Source organism: Tribolium castaneum, unplaced genomic scaffold (assembly GCF_031307605.1).
Source record: "Tribolium castaneum strain GA2 unplaced genomic scaffold, icTriCast1.1 ptg000022l, whole genome shotgun sequence".
NCBI lineage: Eukaryota > Metazoa > Arthropoda > Insecta > Coleoptera > Tenebrionidae > Tribolium > Tribolium castaneum.
Genome location: NW_026986634.1, coordinates 1,126,365 through 1,135,000, shown reverse-complemented (window position 1 = coordinate 1,135,000; position 8,636 = coordinate 1,126,365).

Genomic DNA, 8,636 nt, shown 5'->3' with positions numbered 1-8,636 from the left:
AATAATAATAATAATATCAATAATAATAATAATAATAATAATAGTAATAGTAACAAAAGTAATAATAATAATAATACTTTTAAAAAGGAAAAATGGAGCTTATTTTGTGTGTTACATGAGCGTTTTCTCATTTTTATGCAAAAGATTATGTGTGATCTGTGTTTTTAGGCAATCTAAGCCATTTTATAGATTTTAATATTTAACAAAAATTTGCTTTAAAATAAAATGTTTGAAAAACCGAAATTAAACTAAATTAATTGTGTCTAACACTTTAGTAGAGGAAAAAGGAGGAGACATAAAAGTCACTAAAGTCTTAAAGTTGTCTTTAGTCGTCATATTAATAACAATAACATTTATAATAACAATACTAGTAGTACTAAATTTGCTTATATGCAAGCGCTTAATTAAGGTAACAGTTTTTTTGTTTTTTACCTATATCTCGAAAACAGTTACTCCTATCAATTTTTACTTTTTCACCAAAAATAAAGGTGATAAAATTTCCTACAAAATAGTTATTTGCATTTTTCATGTAGAACTAACCATAAGCGAGATATAAGTTTGAAAATAATTATTAATTAAAAAAAAGTGTTTTAACAGAAAATGTCTTGTGATTTAAAATTCACTTAATTTGTTGGGTCCAATACTTTATTAGAAGAAAAAGGAGGTGACATAAAAGTCACTGAAGTCTTCAGAGTCGTTTTTAAATGCTGCATTTTTGACTTGGTCTCAAACATTGAAAACTGAATTACATTTTTGTTCAGTAACAGTTACAGTTTTCTTATTGGTTTTTTGCTTATATCTCGAAAACAGTTACTCCTATCAAATTTTATCTTTCTTTCAAAATTAAAGCTGATAAAATTTCCAACAAAATAATTATTTACATTTTTCTTGTAGGACCAAGCATAAACGAGTTATAGAGTTGGATATAAATAATATTTAACAAAAATTTGCTTTAAAATAAAATGCTTGAAAAACCGGAATTAAACTAAATTAATTGTGTCTAACACTTTAGTAGAGGAAAAAGGAGAAGACATAAAAGTCACTAAATGTTTCAGAGTCGTCTTTAGTCGTCATATTAATAACAATAACATTAATAATAATAATACTAATAGTACTAAATTTGCTTATATGCAAACGCTTAATTAAGGTAACAGTTTTTTGGTTTCTTGCTTATATCTCGAAAACAGTTACTCCTTTCAATTTTTATCTTTTTTTCAAAATTAAAGCTGATAAAATTTCCTACGAAACAGTTATTTGCATTTTTTTGTAGGACTAACCATAAGCGAGTTATAGAGTTGGATATAAATAATATTTAACAAAAATTTGCTTTAAAATAAAATGTTTGAAAAACCGAAATTAAACTAAATTAATTGAGTCTAACACTTTAGTATAGGAAAAAGGAAAAGACATAAAAGTCACCAAAGTCTTCAGAGTCGTTGTTAGTCGTCACATTAATAACAATAACATTAATAATAATAATACTAATAGTACTAAATCTGCTTATATGCAAGCGCTTTATTAAGGAAACAGTTTTTTGGTTTCTTGCTTATATCTCGAAAACAGTTACTCCTATCAATTTTTATCTTTTTACTAAAATTAAAGCTGATAAAATTTCCTACAAAATAGTTATTTGCATTTTTCTTGTAGGACCAAGCATAAGCGAGTTATAGAGATGGATTTAAATGATATTTAACAAAAATTTGCTTTAAAATAAAATGTTTGAAACACTGAAATTAAACTAAATTAATTGTGTCTAACACTTTAGTAGAGGAAAAAGAAGAAGACATAAAAGTCACTAAAGATTTCAGAGTCGTCTTTAATCGTCATATTAATACCAATAACATTAATAATAATAATACTAATAGTACTAAATTTGCTTATATGCAAACGCTTAATTAAGTTAACAGTTTTTTGGTTTCTTGCTTATATCTCGAAAACAGTTACTCCTATCAATTTTTATCTTTTTACTAAAATTAAAGCTGATAAAATTTCCTACAAAATAGTTATTTGCATTTTTCTTGTAGGACCAAGCATAAGCGAGTTATAGAGATGGATTTAAATAATATTTAACAAAAATTTGCATTAAAATAAAATGTTTGAAATACTGAAATTAAACTAAATTAATTGTGTCTAACACTTTAGTAGAGGAAAAAGAAGAAGACATAAAAGTCACTAAAGATTTCAGAGTCGTCTTTAATCGTCATATTAATACCAATAACATTAATAATAATAATACTAATAGTACTAAATTTGCTTATATGCAAACGCTTAATTAAGTTAACAGTTTTTTGGTTTCTTGCTTATATATCGAAAACAGTTACTCCTATCAATTTTCATCTTTTTACTAAAATTCAAGCTGATAAAATTTCCTACAAAATAGTTATTTGCATTTTTTATGTAGGACTAACCATAAGCGAGATATAAGATTGAAAATAATTAATATTTAAAAAAGAAGTGCTTTAACAGAAAATGTCTTGTGATTTAAAATACACTTAATTTATTAGGTCCAATACTTTATTAAAAAAAAAAGGGGGTGACATATAAGTCACTGAAGTCTTCAGAGTCGATTTTAAATGCTGCATTTTCGTCTTCGTCTCAAACATTGAAAACTGAATTACATTTTTGTTCTGAAACGGTAACAGTTTTTACTTTGGTTTTTTGCTTATATCTCAAAAACAGTTACTCCTATCAATTTTTATCTTTCTTTCAAAATTAAAGCGGATAACATTTCCTACAAAATAGTTATTTGCATTTCTCTTGTAGGACCAACCATAAGCGAGTTATAAAGTTGGATATAAATAATATTTAACAAAAACTTGCTTAAAAATAATATGTTTGAAATACTGAAATTAAACTAAATTAATTGTGTCTAACACTTTAGTAGAGAAAAAAGAAAAAGACATAAAAGTCACCAAAGTCTTCAGAATCGTTTTTAGTCGTCATATTAATAACAATAACATTAATAATAATAATACTAATAGTACTAAGTCTGCTTATATGCAAGCGCTTTATTAAGGTAACAGTTTTTTGGTTTCTTGCTTATATCTCGAAAACAGTTACTCCTATCAATTTTTATCTTTTTACTAAAATTAAAGCTGATAAAATTTCCTACAAAATAGTTATTTGCATTTTTCTTGTAGGACCAAGCATAAGCGAGTTATAGAGATGGATTTAAATAATATTTAACAAAAATTTGCTTTAAAATAAAATGTTTGAAATACTGAAATTAAACTAAATTAATTGTGTCTAACACTTTAGTAGAGGAGAAAGAAGAAGACATAAAACTCACTAAAGATTTCAGAGTAGTCTTTAATCGTCATATTAAAAACAATAACATTAATAATAATAATACTAATAGTACTAAATTTGCTTATATGCAAACGCTTAATTAAGTTAACAGTTTTTTGGTTTCTTGCTTATATCTCGAAAACAGTTACTCCTATCAATTTTTAACTTTTTACTAAAATTAAAGCTGATAAAATTTCCTACAAAATAGTTATTTACATTTTTCTTGTAGGACCAAGCATAAGCGAGTTATAGAGATGGATTTAAATAATATTTAACAAAAATTTGCTTTAAAATAAAATGTTTGAAATACTGAAATTAAACTAAATTAATTGTGTCTAACACTTTAGTAGAGGAAAAAGAAGAAGACATAAAAGTCACTAAAGATTTCAGAGTCGTCTTTAATCGTCATATTAATAACAATAACATTAATAATAATAATACTAATAGTACTAAATTTGCTTATATGCAAACGCTTAATTAAGTTAACAGTTTTTTGGTTTCTTGCTTATATCTAGAAAACAGTTACTCCTATCAATTTTTATCTTTTTACTAAAATTAAAGCTGATAAAATTTCCAACAAAATAGTTATTTGCATTTTTCATGTAGGACTAACCATAAGCGAGATGTAAGTTTGAAAATAATCAATATTTAAAAAAAATGTGCTTTAACAGAAAATGTCTTGTGATTTAAAATACACTTAATTTATTGGGTCCAATACTTTATTAGAAAAAAAAGGAGGTGACTTAAAAGTCACTGAAGTTTTCAGAGTCGTTTTTAAATGCTGCATTTTCGTCTTCGTCTCAAACATTGAAAACTGAATTACATTTTTGTTCAGTAACGGTTACAATTTTCACTTTGGTTTTTTGCTTATATCTCGAAAAGAGTTACTTCTATAAATTTTTATCTTTTCTTCAAAATTAAAGCTGATAAAATTTCCTACAAAATAGTTTTTAGCATTTCTCTTGTAGGACCAAGCATAAGCGAGTTATAGAGATGGATTTAAATAATATTTAATAAAAATTTGCTTTAAAATAAAATGTTTGAAATACTGAAATTAAACTAAATTAATTGTGTCTAACACTTTCGTAGAGGAAAAAGAAGAAGACATAAAAGTCACTAAAGATTTCAGAGTCGTCTTTAATCGTCATATTAATAACAATAACATTAATAATAATAATACTAATAGTACTAAATCTGCTTATATGCAAGCGCTTTATTAAGGTAACAGTTTTTTGGTTTCTTGCTTATATCTCGAAAACAGTTACTCCTATCAATTTTTATCTTTTTACTAAAATTAAAGCTGATAAAATTTCCTACAAAATAGTTATTTGCATTTTTCTTGTAGGACCAAGCATAAGCGAGTTATAGAGATGGAATTAAATAATATTTAACAAAAATTTGCTTTAAAATAAAATGTTTGAAATACTGAAATTAAACTAAATTAATTGTGTCTAACACTTTAGTAGAGGAAAAAGAAGAAGACATAAAAGTAACTAAAGATTTTAGAGTCGTCTTTAATCGTCATATTAATAACAATAACATTAATAATAATAATACTAATAGTACTAAATTTGCTTATATGCAAACGCTTAATTAAGTTAACAGTTTTTTTGTTTCTTGCTTATATCTAGAAAACAGTTACTCCTATCAATTTTTAGCTTTTTACTAAAATTAAAGCTGATAAAATTTCCAACAAAATAGTTATTTGCATTTTTCATGTAGGACTAACCATAAGCGAGATGTAAGTTTGAAAATAATCAATATTTAAAAAAAAATGTGCTTTAACAGAAAATGTGTTGTGATTTAAAATACACTTAATTTATTGGGTCCAATACTTTATTAGAAAAAAAAGGAGGTGACTTAAAAGTCACTGAAGTTTTCAGAGTCGTTTTTAAATGCTGCATTTTCGTCTTCGTCTCAAACATTGAAAACTGAATTACATTTTTGTTCTGAAACGGTAACAGTTTTTACTTTGGTTTTTTGCTTATATCTCGAAAACAGTTACTCCTATAAATTTTTATCTTTTCTTCAAAATTAAAGCTGATAAAATTTCCTACAAAATAGTTTTTAGCATTTCTCTTGTAGGACCAACCATAAGCGAGTTATAAAGTTGAATATAAATAATATTTAACAAAAACTTGCTTAAAAATAATATGTTTGAAATACTGAAATTAAACTAAATTAATTGTGTCTAACACTTTAGTAGAGAAAAAAGAAAAAGACATAAAAGTCACCAAAGTCTTCAGAATCGTTTTTAGTCGTCATATTAATAACAATAACATTAATAATAATAATACTAATAGTACTAAATCTGCTTATATGCAAGCGCTTTATTAAGGTAACAGTTTTTTGGTTTCTTGCTTATATCTCGAAAACAGTTACTCCTATCAATTTTTATCTTTTTACTAAAATTCAAGCTGATAAAATTTCCTACAAAATAATTATTTGCATTTTTTATGTAGGACTAACCATAAGCGAGATATAAGATTGAAAATAATTAATATTTAAAAAAGAAGTGCTTTAACAGAAAATGTCTTGTGATTTAAAATACACTTAATTTATTAGGTCCAATACTTTATTAGAAAAAAAGGGGGTGACATATAAGTCACTGAAGTCTTCAGAGTCGATTTTAAATGCTGCATTTTCGTCTTCGTCTCAAACATTGAAAACTGAATTACATTTTTGTTCTGAAACGGTAACAGTTTTTACTTTGGTTTTTTGCTTATATTTCGAAAACAGTTACTCCTATCAATTTTTATCTTTCTTTCAAAATTAAAGCTGATAACATTTCCTACAAAATAGTTATTTGCATTTTTCTTGTAGGACCAACCATAAGCGAGTTATAAAGTTGGATATAAATAATATTTAACAAAAACTTGCTTAAAAATAAAATGTTTGAAATACTGAAATTAAACTAAATTAATTGTGTCTAACACTTTAGTAGAGAAAAAAAAAAAGACATAAAAATCACCAAAGTCTTCAGAATCGTTTTTAGTCGTCATATTAATAACAATAACATTAATAATAATAATACTAATAGTACTGAATCTGCTTATATGCAAGCGCTTTATTAAGGTAACAGTTTTTTGGTTTCTTGCTTATATCTCGAAAACAGTTACTCCTATGAATTTTTGTTTTTTTTTCAAAATTAAAGCTGATAAAATTTCCTACAAAATAGTTATTTGCATTTTTCTTGAAGGACCAACCATAAGCGAGTTATAGAGTTGGATATAAATAATATTTAACAAAAATTTGCTTTAAAATAAAATGTTTGAAAAACTGAAATTAAACTAATTTAATTGTGTCTAACAGTTTAGTAGAGGAAAAAGGAAAAGACATAAAAGTCACAAAAGGCTTCAGAGTTGTCTTTAGTTGTCATATTAATAACAATAACATTAATAATAATAATACTAATAGTACTAAATTTGCTTATATGCAAACGCTTAATTAAGGTAACAGTGTTTTGGTTTCTTGCTTATATCTCGAAAACAGTTACTCCTATCAATTTTTATTTTTTTACTAAAATTCAAGCTGATAAAATTTCCTACAAAATAGTTATTTGCATTTTTCATGTAGGACTACCCATAAGCGAGATATATGATTGAAAATAATTAATATTTAAAAAAAAAAGTGCTTTAACAGAAAATGTTTTGTGATTTAAAATACACTTAATTTATTGGGTCCAATACTTTATTAGAAGAAAAAGAAAGTGACATAAAAGTCACTAAAGTCTTCAGAGTCGTTTTTGAATGCTGCAGTTTCGTCTTCGTCTCAAACATTGAAAACTGAATTACATTTTTGTTCAGTAACAGTCACAGTTTTCTTATTGGTTTTTTGCTTATATCTCGAAAACAGTTACTCCTATCAATTTTTATCTTTCTGTCAAAATTAAAGCTGATAAAATTTCCTACAAAATAGTTATTTGCATTTTTTATGTAGGACTAACCATAAGCGAGATATAAGATTGAAAATAATTAATATTTAAAAAAGAAGTGCTTTAACAGAAAATGTCTTGTGATTTAAAATACACTTAATTTATTAGGTCCGATACTTTATTAAAAAAAAAAGGGGGTGACATATAAGTCACTGAAGTCTTCAGAGTCGATTTTAAATGCTGCATTTTCGTCTTCGTCTCAAACATTGAAAACTGAATTACATTTTTGTTCTGAAACGGTAACAGTTTTTACTTTGGTTTTTTGCTTATATCTCGAAAACAGTTACTCCTATCAATTTTTATCTTTCTTTCAAAATTAAAGCTGATAACATTTCCTACAAAATAGTTATTTGCATTTTTCTTGTAGGACCAACCATAAGCGAGTTATAAAGTTGGATATAAATAATATTTAACAAAAACTTGCTTAAAAATAAAATGTTTGAAATACTGAAATTAAACTAAATTAATTGTGTCTAACACTTTAGTAGAGAAAAAAGAAAAAGACATAAAAGTCACCAAAGTCTTCGGAATCGTTTTTAGTCGTCATATTAATAACAAAAACATTAATAATAATAATACTAATAGTACTAAATCTGCTTATATGCAAGCGCTTTATTAAGGTAACAGTTTTTTGGTTTCTTGCTTATATCTCGAAAACAGTTACTCTTATGAATTTTTGTCTTTCTTTTAAAATTAAAGCTGATAAAATATTCTACAAAATAGTTATTTGCATTTTTCTTGTAGGACCAACCATAAGCGAGTTATAGAGTTGGATATAAATAATATTTAACAAAAATTTGCTTTAAAATAAAATGTTTGAAAAACTGAAATTAAACTAATTTAACTGTGTCTAACACTTTAGTAGAGAAAAAAGGAAAAGACATAAAAGTCACTAAAGGTTTCAGAGTTGTCTTTAGTTGTCATATTAATAACAATAACATTAATAATAATAATACTAATAGTACTAAATTTGCTTATATGCAAACGCTTAATTAAGGTAACAGTGTTTTGGTTTCTTGCTTATATCTCGAAAACAGTTACTCCTATCAATTTTTATCTTTTTACTAAAATTTAAGCTGATAAAATTTCCTACAAAATAGTTATTTGCATTTTTCATGTAGGACTAACCATAAGCGAGATATATGATTGAAAATAATTAATATTTAAAAAAAAAGTGCTTTAACAGAAAATGTCTTGTGATTTAAAATACACTTAATTTATTGGGTCCAATACTTTATTAGAAGAAAAAGGAAGTGACATAAAAGTCACTGAAGTCTTCAGAGTCGTTTTTAAATGCTGCAGTTTCGTCTTCGTCTCAAACATTGAAAACCGAATTACATTTTTGTTCAGTAACAGTCACAGTTTTCTTATTGGTTTTTTGCTTATATCTCGAAAACAGTTACTCCTATCAATT